General features: G+C 41.6%; 1 long non-coding RNA gene across 1 annotated transcript; it reads left to right on the plus strand.

Moving 5' to 3' along the window:
• Positions 1-4,170: 4,170 nt before the first annotated feature.
• LOC143435330 (uncharacterized) lies at positions 4,171-23,028 on the plus strand. The gene is made up of 3 exons (XR_013105536.1): positions 4,171-7,504; positions 10,056-15,804; positions 18,367-23,028. It is a non-coding gene; the product is annotated as an uncharacterized LOC143435330 (long non-coding RNA).
• Positions 23,029-25,196: the final 2,168 nt, after the last annotated feature.

The raw sequence follows: 25,196 nt of genomic DNA on the forward strand, positions 1-25,196 counted from the left end.
GCCTTATCCTAGACAATAATATTTTGGAAATTTTTGATCTTCCAGTGTTCCCTAAAATGGACTACTAGGCTTTCCATACCATGAAGAGCAGAGCTATATACCTTGATGCCTGGTACTTAAATGTCTTTCCCATATGCCATTCTCATAGTAAATGGAATGCTTTGGGGTAAAACAGTCTTTACAAGTCATTACAGTACGAATCAACTCTTAAACACAATACGCATCATTTTTTTTAAATGTTTTCTTTGAGTGGTTTTGTTTAATTGGCTGCTACCTACTCATTTTTTTATTTCATTTCATTCAAGACAGGGCTTCATGCATGTCGTCCAGGCTAACCCTAAACTTGTATAGTAGAAGATAGCCTTGAACTTCTTTTTTTTTCTTTTTCTTTTTTTTAAAGATTTATTTATTTGATGTATGTAAGTACACTATAGCTGTCTTCAGACACACCAGAAGAGGGCATCAGATCTCATTACAGAAGGTTGTGAGCCACCATGTGGTTGCTGGGAATTGAACTCAGGACCTCTGGAAGAGCAGCCAGTGCTCTTAACCACTGAGCCATCTCTCCAGCCCAATACGCATCATTCTTAAGAGAGTTAATTAAGACTTAGGAAATTGTCGAGTTCGGGTGGAAGCTGAGAAAACTCACTTTAGAGACCGAAGCTTAAAAACAAAAGACTTATTTTCTGAGTGCTCAGGGAGGCGGCCAGTTCGGAATCTGACAGCCCCAAAGGGAGGTTGTACGACACTTTTATAGGATGGAAACACAAAGTGAGGGAGGGTTGCAATGTAATCCAGTTGTATATTGACATTATGGCTTAAATAAGGGGATACCCATTGGAGACTGGGCCATATTCAGGGCACCTGGCTTCAAGGTCCTTAATTCATTCCCCTAGACATTAGGTCTAGGACATTAGTCCTGAACTCAAAGTGATAAGGGGACAAAGGAACAGGTCAGCTGCATGTCAACTTGTTTGACCCTGCCAGCAAGATGGAGAAGTTGTTCTTGAGATGACTGGACTCAGACAACCTTTTTCAACAGCAGCAGTTCAGCTATAAGGAAGTCCTCAGATCCCCTAGACGTTAGGACCTTGAATTTAGTTTCTCCCTATGACTACATGGAGTCCAAAAACAAAAGGGTAGCACTTAGAAGAATAAGTTTCTTTTGCTTCTTCCCAGCAGAAATAAGTTGGCAACTCAATTCAAGAGAATTTCCAAGTCAATGCATTATGATAGATAATTTCTTGGACAGTACAGCAGTTCAGAGTAAGGAAAACACACCATCCTAGACATTTGAAACTGCATTTCTGCAGCATCTACAAACATGATCCTTAAGGCTAAAACGTGTCTGGTACCTAACAGCCCCACAGTAACCTCTCAGGAGAGATGGAGTGCCAGGGTGTTTGGAGGAGCCATGAAAGATCATTTAAAATTGTGCTTGGCTTAAAAGATAGTGGCCCGGGTATCAGAGAAGGTTAAGTCATCCCAGTACAAAACCTGGAGCAAGCAGGGCAGTGGTGGCGCACACCTTTAATCCCAGCACTTGGGAGGCAGAGGCAGGCGGATTTCTGAGTTCGAGGCTAGCCTGGTCTACAGAGTAAGTTCCAGGACAGCCAGAGCTACACAAAGAAACTCTGTCTCGGAAAAAAAAGCAAAAGCAACAAATAACAATTGATACGAGAGAGCCCAGGCCCCTGGGGGCAATGTCGTTGGTGGTGTAAGAAAGCAGACTGAGCAAGCCATACAGAATCAAACCAGTGAGCAGTGTTCTTCCAGGGTTTCTGGACCAGTTTCTGCCTCCAAATGGGTTCCTGCCTTGAGATCCTGCCTCGACCTCTCTCAGTGATGGAGTATGGCCTAAGAGTTGTGAGGTAAAATAACCCCTTTCTTTCCCGAGTTGCTTCCGAGTATGGTGTTTTATCGCAACTATGGAAACCCTAACTAAGACAGGGGCCAATGAATGGAGTTACGGGAGCACCTGCACAGGTGTGGGAATAAAAGGGCTGACTGGCAGAAATGGAGCAGGAGGGGCCTCTAAACCCACGGAAGAACTTGCACAGCTTGAGTAGTTATAAGGTTAAACCAGAAGAACCCAGAGGCTTAAGGCTTACAACTTAAGCATTAGGCTCAAGGGTGTATGAACGTGTTGTCAAAAGCAGTCCAGAACCTTAGGCTAAAAAAGATTATTTTTTCTGAAGATTTTTTTTCTGAAGATTATTTCATATCCTTTTCAGTGTGTGTGTGTGTGTGTGTGTGTGTGTGTGTGTGTATGTATGAGAGAGAGGGGGTGGGAGAGAGAGAGAGAGAGAGAGAGAGAGAGAGAGAGAGAGAGAATGCTCTAGCTAGTGAGCATATCTTGCTGGGTGAGTCGTTAATGTAGTTCACAGGCTCAGAACTGGGAGCTCAGTTTTCCCCTCCAGCAGGCAGCTTAGCACCCGTAGCTCTGAAAGCTGGCCATCAAAGAGGTTTCCAGGTCAGTGCCAGCTTGATTTCTCCAAGTGTTGTGGGCAAAGTCTGTGGTATCTTCAGCGATAGGTTTTACCCGCATGTTCTGGTGGGTAACTAAGAATCATGTTGGCAGCCTGTGTTGACTGGGCAGTCTCGTGATCCACCCCGCCCCCACCCCCCACCCCAGCAGCAACTTGAAGGGATATATCCCATATCTGGGTCTGAGCTTTTTGTTTGACTGTGATGTCTAAGAGGCACAGCTGCAGCTTGTGTAGAATAGTAATTCAAATTAAATGATCTTAAAATGTGTATTACGACGCTTATGAAACAGGTTTCCACATTAATCAGCAATTTCTGTTACTTTAACTTACATGTAGTAATTTATCTGTTCATTTTTCTGGGTAAGGATCTCTGTTTAGCCTAAAAATTTGAAACTTACCACAGAAAGGGCATGTAGCTAATAAGAGAGATCTTGCAGCTACACAGGGCTACCTGGACAGAGCTCAACTCATTCCTCCTCAGCAATTTTTTATTTATGTATCATATATATATATATATATATATATATATATATATATATTCATATATATATATATATATACATACATACATACATACATGCACACACACATAATAAAAACAAATCTTTGTACAGGTGACTGAGTTGTTATTTGTGGATATACCATTGTGTATTAATGGTCTAGATGATTCTATGATTTAACTTTCTAGTAAAATCCCACATAGAAGTGACTGTGTTACTACTAACTTCTGTATTAGTTAGTTTGGCTGTCCTGGATCCTAGTGCAATCATACAGGAAAGCCTTTGGGATTGGCTTCTTTTGCTCAGCGTCAGAGCTGTGAGATTCATGTCTATGTCTCTAACTCCCATTGTGGCATTTGGCAATGATTTGTCCTCAGCTTCTTAACCTGCAGACTTAAAACACAAGCCTGCATGGGTCACCTGAGTCTTCTAGATGACCCATTAGAGATCCTGACCATCCTATCTGGGCCTCGTCATCCCTTTCATAATTTAGAGCAGTTGTTACCGTGAAATGTATCTCTTATGTCTTCTGTCTTTTCCATTTGGAAAACTATTCTTCTGAGCTACTGTTATACTGTGTGAACTAACCCTTTTAAACTTATCATTGGCCTGCCTCAGGACTAAAATCTAGGCACTAATAGGCTTAACTCAGCATTCTGTGGAACGTGCTTCAATTTAACGGAGGCAGTCTAGCAGTGTGCCCTCTCACTTCAAGTGAGGGGGGTGGAGGGACAAAATCACCTCTTGCTTCTGCAGAAAGCTTCCTTGGCTCATGCTTTGTTGGTTTTGTGCATTTTTTTTCTGGGTTGCCTCTTTTGAAACTGACCACAGTTTTCTCTTGTGTCAATGATTTCAGTTAATTTTTTAAGAGGAGGAGGAAGAGCCTGGTGTGATGGTGCATGCCTTTAATCCCAGAACCCAGGAGGCAGAGGCAGGTGGATCTTTGTGAACGCTAGGCCAGACTGAGCTACAGAGCAAGCTCTGATCCAGCCAGGGCTACAGAGTGAGACCCTATCTCAAAAGTAAGGATGATGGGTGTAGATGCGGCTCAGTGGCTAAGAGTATATGCTGTTCTTGCAGAGAACCCCAATTCACTCCCGACACCCAAGTCTTGCAGCTCACAACCGCCTGTAACTGCAGCAGCAGGGAGTCTGATGCCCGTTTCTAGCCTGAGTTGGCAGCTGCTGACATGTGCATACATCCTCACACACATACACATAATTTAAAATAGAAAAATACCTCTTTAGAAATAATAATAATGGGGCTGGGGATGTGAGTCAGTGGTAGAGAACTTGAACAGTATTCACTAGGCTCTAGGTTCACGCTCCAGATTCTCAGGGAATAATAAAAATGGTGATAGTCTATTATGCTGGAACACGAGTCTTACTGGAGTCCTCCTCACACACGCAAAGGTCCTTTGCAAAGTTTCTCACGGGAGCTAAGAAACCTGACAAACAAAGAATAGTAATGCCTTTGGGTTTCATCTGACTCTGAAACGTCAGTGTAGTGATGTGCCATTTCAGTGGCCGGCTGGACTGAAAACATCTCAGAGGAGTTTGGTCCCATGTAGAGAAGATGAAGCTGCTGAGCTATACTGAATATCCCTTCACTGTTCCTGTGGAAAGGGACAAAGGACCTGAGTTCAACATCTGCTTCTCCCTCAAATCGGAAAGTTTCTTCCCCCGTGGCAAGCACTGCACTGGTTCCTGGGAAAGAGGTCATAAAGAAGATGCAGCCCTTGCCGTGAGAGTATCTGTCATTCTCAAATAGTCATAGAGACAGATATGCAGATAAATAGTTAGAACATGCGATAGGAGATGGCATGAGAGCCTATAAAGGAAAGAACGTAATTTACTTTAGGAGATTGTGGATAGATGTTTATGTTTAAAGTAGATCTTAAGGAACAATTAGGCATTGAACAAGAAAAGAAATGGAAGCCTGGTTTACAAACTGTAACTTTAATTTTTTTAAAAAGCCTATTTTTAATGATGTTTGTTTAAATGCTTTAACCTCCCTTGTAGTCCACCACCCACCAGAGGTAAAAGATACAGGGGAAGTGAACCTGTTTAGAAATGTTCTTTAGAACGACTACCATCTACGCTGTCTAGGAATAAACAGTTCTGTTTATGGGTTAGCAGCAATAGCTGCCCAGTCTGCTGGCTAACACTCCATGGGTATAGCAGTAGTCCCGTCCGGTAGAGTCGGGACAGCAAACAGTCAATAGGCAGGCAGGCCTGTGCAGTATAAGATGGTGTGAGCCTGGGAGGAAGCCAGTACACAGCATTTTTCTCTAGTTTCTGCTTCAAGCTCTTGCCTTAAGTGCCTGCATTGGCTTCTCTCCATGATGAACTGTAACCTCAAATCTGTCTACTAGATCAGATTTCTCACAATCTCAAAATCAATAAACCCTGTCTTCCTTCATTTGTCTTTGTTTATGGTGTTTATCAGAGTACAGAACCATAGTGCCCAAGCTCTTGCCTGGTACCCTTTCAGGCTTCGCTGACCTGCATATCTCCTTCTTAAGGTTCAGACTACATTCTCTGGCATTCCCTTCATTTGTCTCCCTGGCTTCTACATCCTATCAGGACAGGACAAGAACTTTGTCTAATCTAATTTGACTGGTTCCTGAATTTTGAGACTAGCTACGCCCACTAGAACTGTGGCTTATTCAGCTGTGGGGATGGTTCTCTGGGCCCCCACTGAGACTTGCCTTTTCCTTGGGCTCCCAGCAAACACCATCCTCCTGGCTTCAGTTTATTATCTCATTGTTCTTCTCAGTCACCATCTGACTTGCAGGAGACAAAAAGCATAATGCCATGTTCTATATTTCTGCTTTCAAATGTTTGTTATACACTCTGAAATCATAAAGGGGGGAAAGGGATAGGCAGAAAAATAAATAAATAAAACTCAAACACAACCCATCTGTGAAATATTGCTAATGACAGCCTCCTCAGCTTACCATTAAGAGGGCAGCTAGGCTGAATTTTCAGAGAAGATGAATAACGCAACTCTTCCTTAATTATCCCAGAAGTATTCCAATTATAGAAATTATTAGCCCTGAAAGATTATATATTCTGTTTACTTTCAGGGTGAAATATGCCTTGGATTTTCATATTACTTTTACTTTGAAGGTTGGGTTTTAGAATAAATGATTGTCTCTATCCTACATAAGCTAAACAGGTTTAAACCAACAAAGAAAACCTGTCAAGTTCTGATAAGACAGATGCAAGTGATAATAGCTATGCCAGCATGTCGAGTTTCAAATTAAAAGTTTTAATTGTGCTTGGGCCCAGTAAATTGACTTTGAGAGAAATGCCTTACACCTGGTAGTGATGGTATCCACATGGACATAAGAAGTTAAGTGCAGTGTCTACTAGATCAGATGTCTCACAATTTGTCATTTCAGATACTAACAAACCAGAAGATAACACGTGTCCTAATAAACCTTATTCCCTAAAGCTAATTTTAACATTTTGACCCTTTGATCTGTTTGTTCCAAAGTTTGACGTCACTTCAGTTTTACAAGCACCGTGGTGCTGCTTTCCACCACTGGGAACCAACAGCTTTGAAGATACTATTTTTTAATGGGGACAACTCATGATTTGCTACGTTGTTCTCAGTATTAGAGGAGAAGATAAGAATGAAAGCTCTAGGCAGTGCATGGCTAGCGTTTGGTGCCCAGAGCGCGTTAGCTGTTCTGTAGCTGCTGTTGTGAACTTTCAATCTCTCTAAGTCCCTTGGGCTTCTGTGGGTTGAATCTTAAGAAATAGAAGTGACCACAACCATACCGTTGGTCAAGGAAGGACTTTTCTCCTTAGAGTGTTCCAAGTAGAACACTAGATGTGGTAAATGTCCCATCACATGCTATCCATGCTGTAGAAGATCTCTGGGGAAGAGCTGGCCCCAGGGCACAGCCCCAGGGACACATTTTCCAGTGCAAAGCAGACTCAGATTCACAAGACAGTGTTCACTGTCACGAGCTTAGGCAGTAAGAAATCAGACTTAGCCCTTTCTGAATGTGTCTGGATGCTCAGGTCCTTTCCTTTCCTAGTATTTTTAGCCTCTGTGTAGCACCTGACCCTGTTGTTCACTTTTCCTATGTGCTTGTTTTGAACCCCACCCCTGCTTTGGACTAGACTGAAACCATAATCACTTATGTCTTCTATTAATTCATTATTTTCTCCTTGACTAGTATTTTTCCAGTTTTAAGTCCTTGACCTGAGAACTCAGGGCTCCAGTGTGGTCTTTTTATAAATCCATTTTCAGGAACACAGCTGCTGCATTTTATGAGTTCTTATTTCTCTCAAGTTTCAAGTCTGCATCTCCAGCCTCGTTTTGATACTGGGATTGTTAAGCAGCTTATTAGATGGCTGCAGGCCTCTCTACGCCTGGTCCTGACGTGCTACGTCTTACAGACTTCCCGTCTGCAGCAGGCTTTCTGATAAGGAGCAAGGACATACCGCTGTCTCCTCTTGTAAGAACTGATCCAAGTGGGCACATCAATCACTGATGCAGGTCAGTGTCCCTCGGGAAAGCTGTTTTAGAGCCTTAAAGGTAATATAAAGCCTGCCTCAGATCAACACGATGATCTCCTTAGCCGTCGTCCATTCTTACTCCTTGAGAGTATGCCCTGCCCCTTCATCAAATGGTCCTTCTTACCTTTGTCCATTCTCAGCTCAGGAGAGTGTGTTCTCTAACAGTGGCATTGCCCACTCTCACACACAGTGTGTTTATGCTAATTAACATAGAGACCTCTATGGCTGCTTCCCACTCTCCTCCAGAGGGTACCCCTTTGTTCTCAGGCTCTGTGGGCGTCATTTGAATTGTTTTATTGGAGACCATGAGGACCTAGGAGCTGCAGAGAATCCAGACCAAGATCTCTCTAACAAGACCTTAAACTCAACACCCAGAGTAAAGAATTTAATTCCTCTCAGCATTTGAAGATTGACTGTTTTGAATATAAATCATCTTTGAACCTAAGTCCTCCACTTGACTCCCCAAATCCTAATCGCAGTGCATAATATTTCATACTGCAGATTTCTCCTCCCTACAGTCAGCAGTCCAGAGCCCCTCCTGTCACACTCAAGAAGTTTGCAGTAATCAGAAAACTCTACCTTTTTTTTCTAACAGCAACCAAACATTTTGCCAGAAATAAGTAATGGACAAAGAATAGACAATGATTAGTCAAGTCCTTCATTGCTTTGATAAGCTAACCCAAAGCTAGTCTCAGTTAATTTTAAATCTATGTTAGGTGTCTATTAAATATAAGTTAGATGTATATTAACTATCACTTGATAAGATTTATTTTTGGTCCTGGTTTAGGTTTTGGAAACAAGGTCTTATCTAACTCAGGATATCCTCCAACTCTATGTAGCCAGAGGGTAACCTTGAACTTCTGACCCTTCTATCTTCACCTGCTGGATGGTACAATTACAGACAACATCACCACACCCAGTTCATCTGGTGCTGGGAACTGAGCCATGGCTTCCTGTGTGCCAGGCAAGCACTGTATAACTACATCTGTGCTCTACATGGTGATTGTACTACGGAACTTTACATGTTTCCCAGACATTTTACTGATGTCAGACATCATTTATAACAAAATATATGATGTCTGATTGATTGATTGATTGATTGATTGATTTTTGTAAATTTTAATGGATTCTTTTATCAAGATGCCAACTGAAAGATCATTATAACATAATTTTTTTAATGCTATATACCTTGTGAATTTTAGTGAATTGCTTGGGAAAGGATAGAGAGATTACTGTCAGTAATATAATAAAATTTCTTCTTGGGACAAATGGTTATTGATAGAATAAAAGCTTCTCAAAGAGAAAAGTTTTATTTTAACAGGAAAGGTGAAGCTAGGTGATGAGAGAGAGAAAGAGAGAGAAAGAGAGGGGGCATGGAGGCAGATGTTCACGTGTCTCCACCAGTCAAAGATAGTTTATATATCTAGGTTGGGTATTGGGTTACACTTCTGATTGAGTATTACCAAACTTATAAAGCCTTTGATTAACATTTTTAAAAAAATGTATAAAAGCAAAAAGGAAAAGGGGGAATGGAATAGGGGTCTTATAGGGAGGGGATGGGGAAAGGGGATGGCATCTGAAATGTAAATAAAATATAAAAAAAAATTTAAAAAAATAAAAATAAAAAAAAGCTTCTCAAAACCTATAAGAATCATTATTGAAATACAACCTATTCTCAGTATTTATTCTAGAAATTAGAAATGTTTATCCACAGACACCTAAACTAGTGGAGAGAACAAGCAGTGGCCGAGGAGGAGGGCCTGTGCTGAAGCCTGTTCTGTTAGGAAGAGCTTGGCTCTCCTAAGAGACCACTTAGATTTGCTTACTAAGTATTTTGAACACATAATCCATCTGCATTTTCCACTGGCTATATGGTAAAGAATGGAGAACAGAAAATGAATCTGCATGATGCTATTTAATACTTCGGTCATGTGGTTACAAGAGACAGACAAAACTCTCAGCCTCTGAATGGTTTTGCTGTGGAAAATAGGGCAGTTAGGAAGAAATAATGTATATTAAGATATAGATCTTAAAAGATCAAATTTGTGAGAACCATGAAAAGAAATACACATTCAAGGACAAAGGGATAAATGAAGTAACCACTAGATAAGAACTTGTTCCTGCTTGTTCATTTCTTGGTTTTTGAGACAGGGTCTCACTGTGGAGCCCTGGCCGGCTCTGGACTCCCTCTGTAGACCAGGCTGGTATCAACTTCACAGAGATCCACCTGCCTCTGGCTCCTGAGTACTGAAATTAAAGGTGTGTCTCACCTCACTGGACATGTTCATAATTTTTTAAGATGATGATAACAAATATCAAGTTTTTCTTAGGACTATTATCAGTTGGGATTCCTTCACAGCAGGGCACATCTAAAGGAATATTTTATAGGGTTTTTTTTTTTTCTGCATCAGTGTTTACATTATATTTTTGATTTCCAATTACTCGAAGTTAAACCAGATAATTTTGTGCCAACTTAAAAATGCATATAAAAAATATGTATTTACATTCCCAAACACATATCTGTATTTCAGAAACTTCACTCAGAAAAATCACTTTAGTCCATATGACAGTGAGCAGAAGGGAACGAAGCCAAGAGCAGCAGCTAGTAACGTATGGAGATGCACAGGACCAGATAGCGGCTGCTCAGACTGGAGAAGGCCCGTGAAGATGTGCAGAGAGAGATGAAGCCAATTCATCCGGCATTGTAAGAGGTTTGATGTGGCCGTGTGAAAGCCGGATGGATGGGAGAACAAGTATGCTCTTGATACAGCATGAGACAAATGGACTGAAGGGTGAGAATAGAGCCTAAGGATGTGTGTGCCCAAAGACCTGGGCCTGGGCAGCTATAGTACAGAAGCTGTGTTGAAGTAACATTGAATGTCAACCATAAGGTTGAGTATGCACCTTATGCTAAACTGTTGCTAAGTAGTATATCTTCATTTCCTATGTAGCAAGGAAAAATAGCTGAGGAACTTATTAATTGAATGTAATGTCTTGATGCTTTAAATGACCAATTTTTTGTCCATGAAAGTATAACTTTGTAAGCACACCATAGCATCAGTAATAGTAATAGTGTCAGGCCTTAGAGCCTCCCTGGCTGTCCTCTGAGAGGCCCAACAAGCAGCTGACTGAGACAGATACAGATACTTACACCCAACCATTGGACTGAAGTTGGGGACCCATGTGGTTGAATTAGGGAAAGGCTGGAAGAAGCTGAGGAGGAGGGTGACCCCATAGGAAGACCAGCAGTCTCATCTATCCTGGACCCCCAGATCTCTCAGACACTGAACCACCAACCAGGCAGCATACATGAGCTGGTCCAAGGCCCCCTGACACATATACAGCAGAGGACTGCCTGGTCTGACATCAGTGGAAGAAGGCATGCCTAACCCTGGAGAGAGACTTGAGGCCCCAGGGCATGAGGGGAAGCATCCTTTTGGAGACAGGAGAGGCGTGATGGGGTATAAAAAAGAAGAAAGTATAACTTTGTAGTAACTAACTAAACTTAGTCAATAGAAGAACATGCCTACTTAGTATAAAGCATGGCAGAGCAAGATAATGAAACATTCATGAAGCCAGATCTTAGAGCATTATGGGGGAGTTAAGACATCCTTGAGATACAATACTGTAGGTCAAAGGGGTATGTGCCATTAACAGACATGCGTTCCCCTTTAAGAAACAAATATGGGTAAATATTCTTATTCTCGAGGCTTCTGTTCTTTCTGCTACTTGATTTTTTTCTTTTTCTTTTTTTTTTTTTTTTTTTTTTTTTTTTTTTTTTTTTTTTTTTTTTTGGCACAGTCTCAGATAGCCCAGGCTACCCTCCAAGTTGCTACATAGCTGAAGTGCCTTAAAACTCCTGATGCACTTGCCTCTGCTTTAGGCATATGCTGCCACATGCAGCCCTCCTTAAGGCCTGTACTACACTATCTGTGGAAACTGGCCTGAAGCTTCAGGGACTGGATCTGCTTTCCTCCAATAATGTCATCATTTTTTCCCAAGAATCATTTAGTTAAGAGAAAAACACACAGCTAATTTTTTTAATTACAAAATTATGAAGATGGTGGCCTATCTCCCATGTTGGATTTTTGCACATCAGATAATCTGCAGGGAACTTGCCATGATAGACAGTGTGTTGAATTTCCTATTCAGATCAGTTTGTATTTAAAACAGGACTAATGAAGTCCAAAGGGAAAGCTAACTAGCTGTTCACTCAAATATGATTCTCTTTTCTTGGCTTCTCTTTGCCTGTGGTCGTGAACTGTACCCCTCTCTCCCTTCTTAACCTCCTGAGTGTAAAATGCATAATTAGGAGGAGTCTGAAGTCACCCTCATTCTCTTTGGAGGAGTTGTGTAATTAAAAAGTTGAGAATCTGCTCAGATGTTGGAGGAGCATGGATTACACTGAACAATCCACCCTTAAAAATTAAATAGAATGTTAGAATCATAAATAGCTCTGCCTTGCAGTCATCTCTGTAATTCTATCTAACATTCATATTGTCGTTTGATTAGTTAATCATCCATTTTCAAAGGTGTGAATGTGTCTTCACACTTCTGCTAAGACAGTGTTAACTATGAAACTATAGATAGCAATAGAGATTAATTATCCACTGCACAAGTTCCCACACCTTGTGCTTACCAGATAGAGGAAGAGACTGCACATCCTAACACAGGTGTGATTGCAAAAAAAACCAGGGGAAATGCTTGGTCAAATGAGTTCAAGGAGTGCTTCAGATCAACTTGGCTTTAAATGTTAACTGCCTTCCATGTCTGATTCTGTTTCATAAAACAATGGAGTCGATCCACGCAGGTCTTCAGTGTGCGTGAGCGAATGGAAGGAGACAGTCTACACACGTGTCCGTCTTTCATGGAATTAGAAAACAGAACTGAAACTTGGGCGGATTTTAACACCTTCTCTAACTTCAGTAGAGCAAAGCCAGAGATTGGGAGCTCACCCCCTGAAATATGAATTCAATAAGTAAGCATATGTCTAAAAGTCAGGTAACTCAAAATAACAATCACAGGAATTGGAGAGCTTGCAATCATTGTAGCTATAATAAGCTCTCTCCAATTGGCTTTTGATTTCCCCAATGATAAACTCTGTTAATTTAGAATCTGGCTCACTGAGTCTCGGGGGACCTGACTTTTCTGTCTCAATGAATTAGTGCTGAAGTGTGGGGTAGCATGCCAGAAGAAAAGAACCGAGGGCAGAGCATGGTAATGCATGCCTGCTGTCCCAGCACTAGGAAGGTAGCAAGAGGATCAGCCTTAGATGCACAGCATGTTGGAGGCCAGCCTGGGATATGTGCGCTCCTGTGTCAAAGGAAGAAAGGGGGGAATGGCTGAAGAAGATGAGGACTTTAACCATCTTCATTCAGATAAGCTCAGATATGTATCCATCATGAAAGTGAGAATTTCTAGGCCATCTTTAGCTTTGATCCTACACTAACACAGTGGGATTGATCCCTGATATGCTATCAGTCTTATTTTAAACCAAATATTAACTGAACTAAATTTTCCTCCTCTTCTTCAAACCATGATTTCTTCATCTTGGTGTTTTCTCCCCTCTGTAACTACGTAGGTGCAAGCTTTCTCCCACCAGGACTCGGGCAAGTCTTGAAAACTCTGAGCAGATCTTCTCTGTCTTCAGTTGTAAACACATAGCCCCAAATTGCTGTTTTTCTCTTGGTTTGGGTGTGACATTAGGCGATCAGATGCTAAGCAATTAGGTTTTGTAGAAGCAGGAAAATAGAATAAGATCCAAACGGTGGCCAGGAACATGAGACACTATCTAAAAATAACACCAAAGAATCCAAGATTTGGAAGAAGGAGCCTAGAATTCAAACATTTCTAACTACTCTGTGGGGAGCCTCCTATATAGCCTCATTGCAAGTGGCCAGTCAACATATGTAATCGCCCTTCCCTAGCCTAAGTTCGTAACCCCATGCTCGTGCATAGGATACCCATCATTTATTAGACTGACTCCATAGGTCAAAATGCCCATGACCTTAGGACATGTTAGCTCTCGGGCACATCGTGAGTTCATCAGACGCCTGAGAATGCTTAGGCCAGCAGTATCACTGACATGTCCACAGCCTCACAAACAAAAATACAAAAAACAAAGAAAGCAACAACAATAAACAAACAGGCAATGAATAAGGAAAGTTGGTTTAGCTAAAATATGACCAAGACCAGAGCAGAGGCTCATGTCTATCAAACAGATTCCAGAAAAAGCAATCTTCATCTTCACTGGGCCTGCCTCTGGAGAGGCCCTCATGCACTTACTCCAAACCTCTACTTGTCCAGCAAGACGCCCACAAAGGAGCAAGCACAAAGGTGGAAGATGTGTGGGTGTAGGGTCTGAGATGTCTTTCCTGACACGGACCTTCAGGTTCAGACAATCAGCTGCAGAAGTGTAGTAGCATCCTTGAGCCCAGTGGACACACTTTAAAGTGTTCCCAGGGCAATCAATGTCTTCAGGCCCTCTAATATGGGACAAAACAAAAATATGTTTAAGTTGCCCTAAATCATAGTTTGTTCCAAAAACTGAATCCCTGGAGTACTGGAAAGATGACCCTATTTCCATGGTTCTGGGGGTGGAGCTCAAGACCTTAGGAAGGACAGGCAAGTGTTCTTCCACTGAAACCCACTTCTAGCCCTAAAGCATATCATAGGCTGGCTGGCAACTCAAAAATCCTCTTGTCTAGCCGGGCAGTGGTGGGGCATGCCTTTAATCTCAGCACTTGAGAGGCAGAGGCATGCGGATTTCTGAGTTCGAGGCCAGCCTGGTCTACAGAGTAAGTTCCAGGACAGCCCAGGCGATACAGAGAAACCCTGTCTCAAAAAACAAAACACAAAACAAAACAAAAAAATCCTCTTGCCTCCTCATTTTAAAAACATTTATTGCTGCATGTGTCACTGTAGTTAGCTTTACACTTTGTAGTAGTGTGAGCCAGTGAACACCTTATGGATAGCATAGATCTCCATTGCGTCCCTGTATTTGGACCATTCTCCAGAATAATACTGACACCTACTAGCATTGTGCAAAGATATAGGAGTGAAGATCAGTGTTGTCCTAAAGTGAACTCACACGCACCAGTGTCCTTCCAGATCACTGTTCACCACCTACAAATACAATTTCCCTACATAGTCATATGCCAAACTACAGTCTTTCTGTCATTGAAGAACCGACTGTGTGGCAATTCTCTCATAAGAATATACCACCTCATGAGGCCGTGTAATGACCCATTTCTCAGAGCAGATCCCTTTGTTAAATGACTGTGTCTGAGGGCCAATAACAAAATCAAATCAGCTTGGTTAGTAGATCTCAGTTCTCTCAGTTTTGTTGTTATTGTGTGCTACAAATAATCCCAGCACTCAGAGACAGAGGCAGGAGGATCTCTGTGAGTTTGAGGCCAGCCTGATCCCCAGAGCTAGTTCCAGGACAGCCAAGCCAAGGTTCACAAAGAAATCCTGTCTCAAAAACAAAACAAAACAAAACAGAAAAACAAAAAACAAAAGCTTCCTATAGGAATAATGACAAATTATCACATGTTTATGTCATATATATTATATAGATATATTACATATAGTATACTTTTATTAAGCGCTGTAATTCATCTGAATTACCATATCAAAGTAAAATAAAATTAATCACCACATCAAAGTAAAATAAAACCATACATTTAATCATATCTAAATATTTCCACCATTTACAAGATGAAGAAAGTGAATTTTAGAAATATCAAGTTAAGTTACATACACAGGAATTACTCATCTCAGCTAAAAAGTGGGGCTGAGAGATAGTTATTGGTAGACTGCTTATCTGTCATGCACAGTGGTTTCAATCCCCGTCACTACATAGAACAGGTGTGGTTATGTGTGCCTGTAATCACAACACTGGGGAGGTAGGCATAGGAGGACCGATGTTCAAGATCCCCCTCAGCTACATACACAGTGAGTTAGAGGTCATCCTGGGGTACATGAGACCCTGTCTCATCAAAAACTAAACTAAACTAATTTGTGACTGGATGGGGAACAATGGTGACAATGTTCTTCATGTAGCATGCCACCTTGTACCATGAATGATATCAAAGCCTCCGAGGACTGTCCCCCAGTAAGCCATGTTTCCTTGTTCCTTCCTTACAGCCCACTCAGCAAATAGACCCTAGCACAGTGATGTTCACTATGTCTTCAGCACTAGGCTAGCCTAGTAACTGCTGCTTTGCTTCACTGGAACATTCTCTGGAGTCTTGGTGTACTGGCCCCGCCCAAGTTCCTGTGAGTACTATTTGAAGGCATTGTTTTGATGTGGTTTTTTTTGTTGTTGTTTTTTTGGTTTTTTTTTTTTTTTTTTTTTTTTTTTGAGACAAGGTTTCATGTAGCCCAGGCTAGTCTCAAACTCACATTATAGCCAAGGATAGCTTTAAACTCCGGATGCTTACACCTCTACCCCCTGAGTGTTGAGGTTACAAATACATGCTATCATGTCCAGTTTACATAGTGTTTTTGTGCATGCTTTTCAAGTACTCTGCCAACAAAGCTACATTTCTAGCCCCTTGATACAGTTTTTGTGCAGATATGGTACATGGAAAGAGTTTGCTCCTCCTCCTCAACAACAAAACATGCACACTTGATGTTGGCATTGGGAGCCTCAAGGAAGTAAGTGAAAGTACAACATTTGATCATCCTATTTATTAAATACACAGGAGAAAGACGGAGATAGAGAAACATGCAGATGATGAGAGACAGAGACCAACAGACACTAGGAAGAAAAAGTTTTATCTTCCAAGCCCATGAAGTCAAGAACATTTTCTGTTTTCTCTAAATTTGACTCAAAACTTAACAGTTCCTTTTTCTTTCAACTTTCTCTCGAAGTTAAGAAGTCATGGTTAGAAGAAGCCACCAGCTGGCACTGTCTACACTTGGTGTGTACGTCTCTGTAGCCAAGCCTGGGTGCTTTAAGTCACCGTTGTTTCCGTTCCCTAGGTTACCACAGACAGCAGCGCTGCCAAACTATGCCACAAATGACAAGTGTGCCCTTTTCATCCTCCTTAAACAGAGCTCTGCTCACCATTGTACTGGCCCTTGTCACCATTGTACTGGCCCTTGTCACCATTGTCACTGGCCTCTTGGGTCTGTTGTACTCTCGTTTAGAATCCCATTAAGGCTCCCAAGCCAGCCTCAAGTGTGCATGGTTGTATTGGCTCCCTGAAGCTGCTACAGTGTCCTCAGCATGATTGTAGTGTCAAAAACGGGCAAGCTTCATGATGGAGGTCCAGGTATTGCTAGGAAAGGCACTACCCGGCTGACAGTTCCCTGCTGAAGGCCTCCCATCCTTCAGGAAGGGCCTGTCAGGCAGCCACTCCTGACTGTCGGAACCATTCACAGAAAGTGTTTGAAGGGACTCTTACAACAAGGCTGTCTTATAATTATGTGTAGTAAATGCCAATGAACAAAGACCACACACTTTTCTTTCTGACATGAGTCCTTTAGTATCTGAGCCTGCTGTGGGATAACAACTGAGAAGTTCCCAGAGCCTTTCTGTTCAGCAGAAAGCTCTCTTCAAGCATGTTAGAGATCCCAGCAAAGGATTCACATGTACACGAGGGAGGTATTTGCCCTGACACTCCAGCAGCTGCAGGTAACCAGCACAATCATGATCAAGACATGTTCCAGTTGCAACTGCTATTGACAGCATGTCCTATGGCCTTGGGAAGCAGCCCTCAGGCTTTGCTAAACTGTATATGACCTGCAGCTGTTGCATGCAAGGCATAGGGGGAGCACTTCCCCTGGTGGGTCTTGTCTTGTGATTGGTGCATATCTCAGTCCTTCATCTGCTGAAGGGCTGTTCCACAATTGATGCCAACACCTACTTCCTCCTTTCTGGTATGCAAGGAAGCTGCTCTCACCTTTCCAGTGAGCTACATGCATGACACTGCTATGCTGCCCGCTAGTGTTCTAGCATCAGACCCATTGACGAGCTTCTCTGAACTGTTGTTCCTCACTCTAGAAAAGATGAGCTGGTCCATGAAGAAGATGGGACAGAAATGTCAGTAGAGTGGTCACGGTGGTAAAAGCCATAGCTTCATTTGTGGTGACCTTCAAAGAGGAACAACATAGATGGTTCCATTTCTTTGAACAGCAGCTCAGAGGAAACTGCATTTTTGCAAACATAGTCCCAATATAAATGTATGACATAATGGGGTTTATGTGCTTTGTCCTCATCTGCTCCTGATGTCTCACGTCTGACTCTCCTCCGCTCTGGAATATATTGCTTTTCCTTGTCACCTTCATCATCCTTCCATGTCAGCATTTTCCAAACCAAGCTTCAAATCCCAGTCTTAACAATTCATAAGCAATTAGAGCTATGCTTTACATGCAAGCAAGTTGCTGGTTCTGTGCAAATGATATAACACTGTCTCTTCTAAAACTAGATGTCACCTTGCCTTTTATATTAAATTATATTCCATTTAAAAATAGGTAATCTAAGATTCTTTCTTCCTTTTTCCTTCTTTTGCCCAAGATAAGTTCACTGCACCTTGCTTGTTCCAAATTTAAACCTGACACCTAGATAGAAAACTGACAAACAGGAAATGACTAAGGGAGAGGCTCTTCCTATCCTGTTTGAGACCATCAAAGCGGACCCTTTTCATAAAATTGGGTTTTGATTGAGGTAAGAAAGGGCAGAACAAGCACAGTGTCAATCACATTTATCTTGTGATGAAGTTATAATGGAATTTACTGGATCAGTACCGTCTCCTCTAGTTCCTGCTTTACAATTTGATCTGGGTAGAATTCTCGACTGAGATTGACTTTTCCTCTTGTATTTTTTGCCTGCAGACTTAGAAAGCCAACAATAATTAACAGTGATGAAATGCAATATCTTCCTGTAAGACCTTCTGCCTAGACTTCAGTGAAGAATAATGGCATTCTCCTGTGTTCTTCATCCTTTAATGCAGGAGTCCAGCAAGTGTACGTGGGCATAGAGGAGTTGTTTGTCCATTGACAGGCATGGCCTTGCAGTAAACCCCAAGGCACAGATGCTTCCATCCTATAAGCAAGAGTGAGACCTGGAAATAGCCAGAGACCTGGGTGTGAAGTCTAGACTGTTCTGTTGGTAACACGGAGGCCATCTCTGCATCTCCTTAATTAATATTCCTTCTTGTTATAAAAATAATCCTTATGCTTGTGTGAAACTCATACTGTAGAGGAGTCCTTCCGCCCTCACTCCCTCTTGCTCTAACTCCTTCCCACACAAAGTAACCCACTCCATTCGCTATCCGGGAGGCGGGAGCCTTCCGTTTTCCTGTATTTTTCAATTAAGTACAGTATGCATCAGGCAACAGATTTTCTGTACCAATGAAGTTATACTTTGCACATTGTTCTAGAAAACACTCACATCATATTCTGATATGGTTATCTCATTTGTCACTTCTCTGTGTCTTTAAACAATTTAAAGTAAAACACTTAGGATTCATTCTTTACCTTTCACAAATAATAGAAATTAAAGTGCTACACATGGTGTGGAAGACCCCTTTGGACCTGCTTAGAATTTCACTCCTCACCCTCAAAAATCTCTTGGGGCCGTGCCTGGGCAGTGAGATAGCCCAGTGTGTGGTGGCACTTGCCTGGAAGCATGATGGTCTGAGTTTGACTCCACATGGTGTAAAGTGAGAACCAATTCCCACAACCTGTCTCTGACCTCAACAAGTATCATAGTAGAGTAAATGCAGGCCCACATACACATATGTGTACACAATCAATCAATAAATGTTAAAAAGTTAAGAAGTCTTTGGGTCACCATTGTTAACTGCTTTGTAAATAAATATACTAATTCTTTATGTTTCTTTGTCAATATGTACAAAATCATAGCAAGTCATTGTATTGTTCTGCATAATTACTTTAAACCGGATCTCACTGGATATAATACTCTACCATGTTGTTTTTAAAGCCAGAAGCTCATTACATAGACCAGTATATTTAGTTAACATTTACAAACTCATATCCATTCTTTAAGTGAAATTTTAGTACATTTTATTTAGTTTTCTCTTTATTAATAGTCACATTGTCTATTTTTCATAATTATAAGTAATGCTTGATACAAACCTTTGTGCAACATAGTTCTTTGTAATAATAATTTTACAAAACTTTAGTCATGCTGATATGTAAGTATGTGCCTACAAACATTTATGAACTAGTAAGCCAGGCCGAGTAATCAGTTGTCTTAGTTAGGGCTTTATTGCTGTGAACAGACACCATGACCAAGGCAACTCTTCCAAAAGAAAACATTTAATTGGGGCTGGCTTACAGTTTCAGAGGTTCAGTTTATTATCATAGTGGCAGGAAGCATGGCAACATCCAGGCAGACATGATGCTGGAGAAGGAGCTGAGAGCTTGATCTGAAGGCAACCAGAAAGAGATCCTTCTTCTGCAGGCAGCCAGGAAGAGACTTTCACCTGCAATGGGCAGAACCTGAGCATCAAGAGACCGCTAAACCCACCTGCACAGAGACTGACTTCCTTCAGCAAGGCCACCTCCCTCCTAATAGTGCCATTCCCTGTGGCCAAGCATTCAAGCTCAGGAGTCTATAGGAGCCAGTCCTATTCAAACTGCCACACCACTCCTAAAGTCAAAGGAAATGGGTGGAACTTTGTCACTATATTTAACAAAGCAGAATTCTTTATCTTGCATAGCAACAATGTAAGTTAGTGAGAAGTAGAGTTTCTGAGCTGCAGATGAATATAATTTGGGTTGTTTGTTGTGTTTTTTGAGGCACAGTCTCACCAAGAGTCCTGGCTGGCCTCCGACTCAGAGATCTGCTTGCCTCTGCCTGTCACCATGCCCAGACGGTATACATTTTTTTCTGGCCTATGTATACTTTTCTGTTTCAATAAATACCACTGAAAGTGACCTTCAGCGTGTACAGACTGCTGAGCTGCTCATGTTATATCACAGTTCATATGGTCTTTCCTAAAACATTTTTTTAAAGTTCCATACCTTTTATGCACAGCATATATAGTTATGTAGACAAAACTTTTAGTGTATTGATAGAAGTACCCATGTTGTGCTATAAACTTCATAAAGTTTATATAGACAGGCAAGCAAAATGTAGTACTGCTCTTTCTTTGCCACAAATGATGAAGGTGTGCAATATATGTAAACTTTATAATGCATGCCTCAAAGCAGGAATTGCTTCGGAGTGCTTGGTGTGCATCTTGCTTTGGGTTTCTGTTGCTGCGATGAAATACCATGAGCAAAAGCAATGTGGGAAGGAAAGGGTTTATTTCACTCACAGCTCCATATAGGAGAAGGAAGTCAGGACACAAACTTAAGCAGGGCAGAAACCTGGAGGCAGGAGGTGGTACAGAAGCCATGGAGGGGTGCTGCTTACTGGCTTGCTCCCCATGGGTTTCTCAGCCTGCTTTCTTATAGAAATAGGACTACCTGACCAGGGCTGGCCCCACCCACAATGGGTAGGGCTCCTCCAGATGAATCGGCGCTTTAGAAAATGCCCTGAAAGCCAGTGGTGGCGCACGCCTTTAATCCCAGCACTTGGGAGGCAGAGGCAGGCGGATTTCTGAGTTCGAGGCCAGCCTGGTCTACAGAGTGAGTTCCAGGACAGACAGGGCTACACAGAGAAACCCTGTCTTGAAAAAACAAAACAAAACAAAACAAAAAAAGAGAGAGAGAGAGAGAGAAAGAAAAAAGAAAAAGAAAATGCCCTGAAGTCTTGCCAGATCGTCTCGACATTTTCTCAGTTGAGGCTCTGGTGACTTGAATCGAGTTAACATAAAAGTAGCCAACACAACAGGTAAGAGAAGGATTTACTTTCTGCTTTTGGTGACAGCTTTATATTTGGGAGAAGGCAAGATTACATTGGATCTTTATGAGCGCTGATAACACTTAAAGTGTACCTCAATTTTATGGAAGATTAAAAATGGCCACAAATTGTTTAATGCCACTCCCACTGAATCTGGGCCAGCCCTGTGACTACTTGGACATACAGATGGTGGAAGAAATGATATGTTAGCCTTATATCTAGCCTGTTAGAGGGCTGGCAGCTTTAACCTCCTTCTCTAGAAACACTTGAGTCTCCAAGTGGCAGCCTGATAATCTTGCTGGGAATGACAGAAAAGACACAGTGAGCACACTCCTCTGGCTGTCACAGCCAAGGCTCCAGGCATGTACAAAGTACATGTGTCTTGAGTATTCCAGATCAACTTCGAGGCTAAATGAATACCGCCTAGCAACCCTGCTTGAAGCCTGACCCAGAAAATAGTGGAACACACCAAACTTGTTTATGCTTTAAATCAGCAAATTCTGGGATAATTTCCCATGCAGTGACAGGTAATTGGAACAAAAACTAACATACGAAGATGGTTTAAAAAGAGAAAAAATTGCAGTTTTAGTATATGGATTCTCAAATTGAGAGCGTTATTATTCCGTGCAATAAGAACCCTTCAGTTACTTTACAGCACCACACCCTTTCACATGTACCTTTGCTGTATCAGCATACTATTTTCAGATTGAAAAATAAATCCTCATGTAAATCATCCCAAAATAAACTGTGCTCGAGATAACTCAGCTGCTCTCTTTCCCTCCCTCCCAGCATCTCCACACAATACACTCAGTGTTGTAGGGAGCAGAATGGGAAGACTACTGAGGGTTTCTCTCTACCAGCCTAGCTCCAGGTTTAGAGACTCTTTCTCAAAAAAATAAGATAGAGGATAATAGAGTCAAACACCAAGGTCCTCCTCTGCCAGGCATACAGGCACTCACACATGCACGTGCACACATTTCAGAGCTTGACATTTCTTATCAAGATAATTATCATGTTTTTGAACTGAAACAAGGAAAAGACATGGCCAAGAAAACGAGACAAAGGAAGCAAGAAAGGAAATTCCTTACTACCTTTCAATTTTATGACCATAACTTCCAGGGGTTTTCTATGATATAGCAGTGGTATTTTACAGACTATTAATATGCCTCTAAATGCAGCATTAGCTTTCTCTCCCTGTGTCCTTTCCTCTTTCCCTTGTTTTCCTCCTTCCTTCTTTTCTGTCAGGACCTTTTAAAGATTTAATGCTGGTTGCCTTGTGTTTTAAGAAAATATATTTTTACTTAATTGACACATGTTAACAATACATTTGTATGGAGTGTGACATTTCAATTCAGAAAGACCCGTAGAAATGGTGGCATGTCTACCACCTCCAACATTTATTACTTGTTTGTGTTGGATGTATTCACACTCCCCTCTGTGAGCATTTATGAACAACTCAGCTAGTGGGTATCCTGCTGAGCTGAGCAGTTAGAACTTGTTCCTCTCACCCAACTGCACTTTAACCAGTCTCCCTTCATGACCGCCATCTCTTCTTGGGCTCTGGCACCAGTGTTCTACCCTCTAGTTCCAAGAGATAAGCTTTCTTAGCTTCCACTTACAAATGAGAATGTGTCATATTTGCTTTATTGTCTAGCTCAACCCACTTGACACTAACGCTCCCCACTTCTGTTCTTGGGACGTTCATTTTCATCTGTGGGTTTAATCAGTTAAAATCATAACTATATGATTATTATATGGTTAGTATTACATTAATTATATTTTATATTAATTATATTAATTTATTAATGATTATGTTAAAAATAAAATTTTTTGCTTTCTATTTCAATTAAGAGTTTCATTTTTACTTATCGGTTAAACAGCAGTTTGTGGAATTCTCACAGTTTTACCATATGAGAAGCTAAGATGGTAACAGAGTAAAATAGCCTAGGGGCCACACCCTCATAGAAGTGATAGTCTGTCTGGTTACACAAATGTTAATCACACTACCTAGCAGAGCTTCCAGTCATGAGGGTGACTGAGGAGATGATGTGAAAATGAAGCAGGCATTTGCTGAATCTGTTGTCAAAGGCTAAAAGACATTTCCCTGATAAAGGGATATTTGAATCAAAATCTAAAGGATAAGGATTAGATTTTCATTGTTGCTATAATAAATTTCTATGAATTTGGTAACAAAAAATGGACATGTTCCCACTTCTGACTAATCTGGGACTCAGGTCTAAGATGAATGGGGAGGGATGTGTTTGCTCTGGAGGCCCTAAAGGGGACTGTCTCCTTGTTCTCCCAACTCCCTACAAATCACTGTCATTCTGCGGCTCACTGACCTCGTCTAATGACAACGGCACTTTGTGTTCTGCTCCTGTGGTCATAACTCCATCCCTCTCTCTGACCCTCTTGCCTCTCCCATGTAAGAGCCCTGGTGATTACAGCAGCCCACCTGCATAACTCAATAAAACCTCCCATCTTGGAGGTTTTTTTGTTTTGTTTTGTTTTGTTTTTTTGTTTTGTTTTGTTTTGTTTTGTTTGAGACAGGGTTTCTCTGTGTAGTTCTGGCTGTCCTGGAACTCACTCTGTAGACCAGGCTGGCCTTGAACTCAGAAATCCGCCTGCCTCTGCCTCCCAAGTGCTGGGATTACAGGCGTGCACCACCACTACCCGGCGGAGGTTTTTTAAATGACATTAAAAAGTTCTTTGTGAGGTAGGATGGTATACACCTTTAATCCCAGCACTTGGGAGGCAGAGATTGGCATATTTCTGTGAATTTGTGGTCACTATGGTCTACAAGCAAGTGAAGTATCCATCCAAGACTACAGAATGAGACCCTAACTCCAAATATTTACAGGTTTTAGAGACTGGATGAGAATATCTTTGGAGACATTGTTGTATGTTCCTGATTTCAACCAAGAAGAAATGTCCTCTGCAAGAACTGAGATAAAGAATCTCTGCCTTGGAGGGGTGACCTCAGTAGATTAAAGAGAAAGGCAATCCTGAGTCCTATAGAAAATAAAAATGCAGGCTCTCCCTCTGAGTTACACTTGTCATTATTTTATGAACCTCTGGACAAATCTGCTTAGCAGAAAAAGGGCACTCAAATATAAATGTAAGGTTGTGTTTAGCCCTGAAGTGCTGTGGTTTTCAAAATGTCCCAATTAAAAATATGTAGTTACTTAAATCCTATATGAGAGAAATAATTATAGTCATACCCACTACACAGAGTAGACACAAAGAATTAAAACCCTGATTAAGGCAAAGCACATATAGCAGTGTCTGGGGCATATGAAGTACCTACATAAACATAGGTTGTTGCCTAACGCCACAAACTAAAATGTCATGGTGAGGAGGCATTACACCCGAGATGAGGGTTTTTAAATGAAGAATGAGCGAGGTGGAATTGGGTGGGGTGTGTGACAGACTGAAAAGAGAATGAAAAGCTAGGGAGGGTAGAGGGGGAAAAGAAAGGCATCTGATGGTGTCCAGTGCATCCCATTCAAGTAGACAGGCAGGCTGAGTGCATATTAAGCCAATGAACCAGAATTCAGAAATCTCTGGGACTTCTGAGCTGTCTTAGGCCACCCTTGACAGAGCTGAGGAGTGTAGCTAGCAGGGACTCTGGACCCACAGTGTATTGTCAAAGGGCAGGGAACCACTTACTCAGGCTAAACACTCAGTGTTGTCACACTGATGTGACAAAGAGTGACATTCAAGCACAGACAAGATCAATATTCCAACGTGTTCAGGTCTGGTTGAAATTCGTAAAGGCATAGAGTCTTCCGTCTTCGTTGAAGTTGAACTTTAATGGTAATTTCCCTCTGTGTCTTACAATAAATGTAGT

Source organism: Arvicanthis niloticus, chromosome 21 (assembly GCF_011762505.2).
Source record: "Arvicanthis niloticus isolate mArvNil1 chromosome 21, mArvNil1.pat.X, whole genome shotgun sequence".
Lineage (NCBI taxonomy): Eukaryota > Metazoa > Chordata > Mammalia > Rodentia > Muridae > Arvicanthis > Arvicanthis niloticus.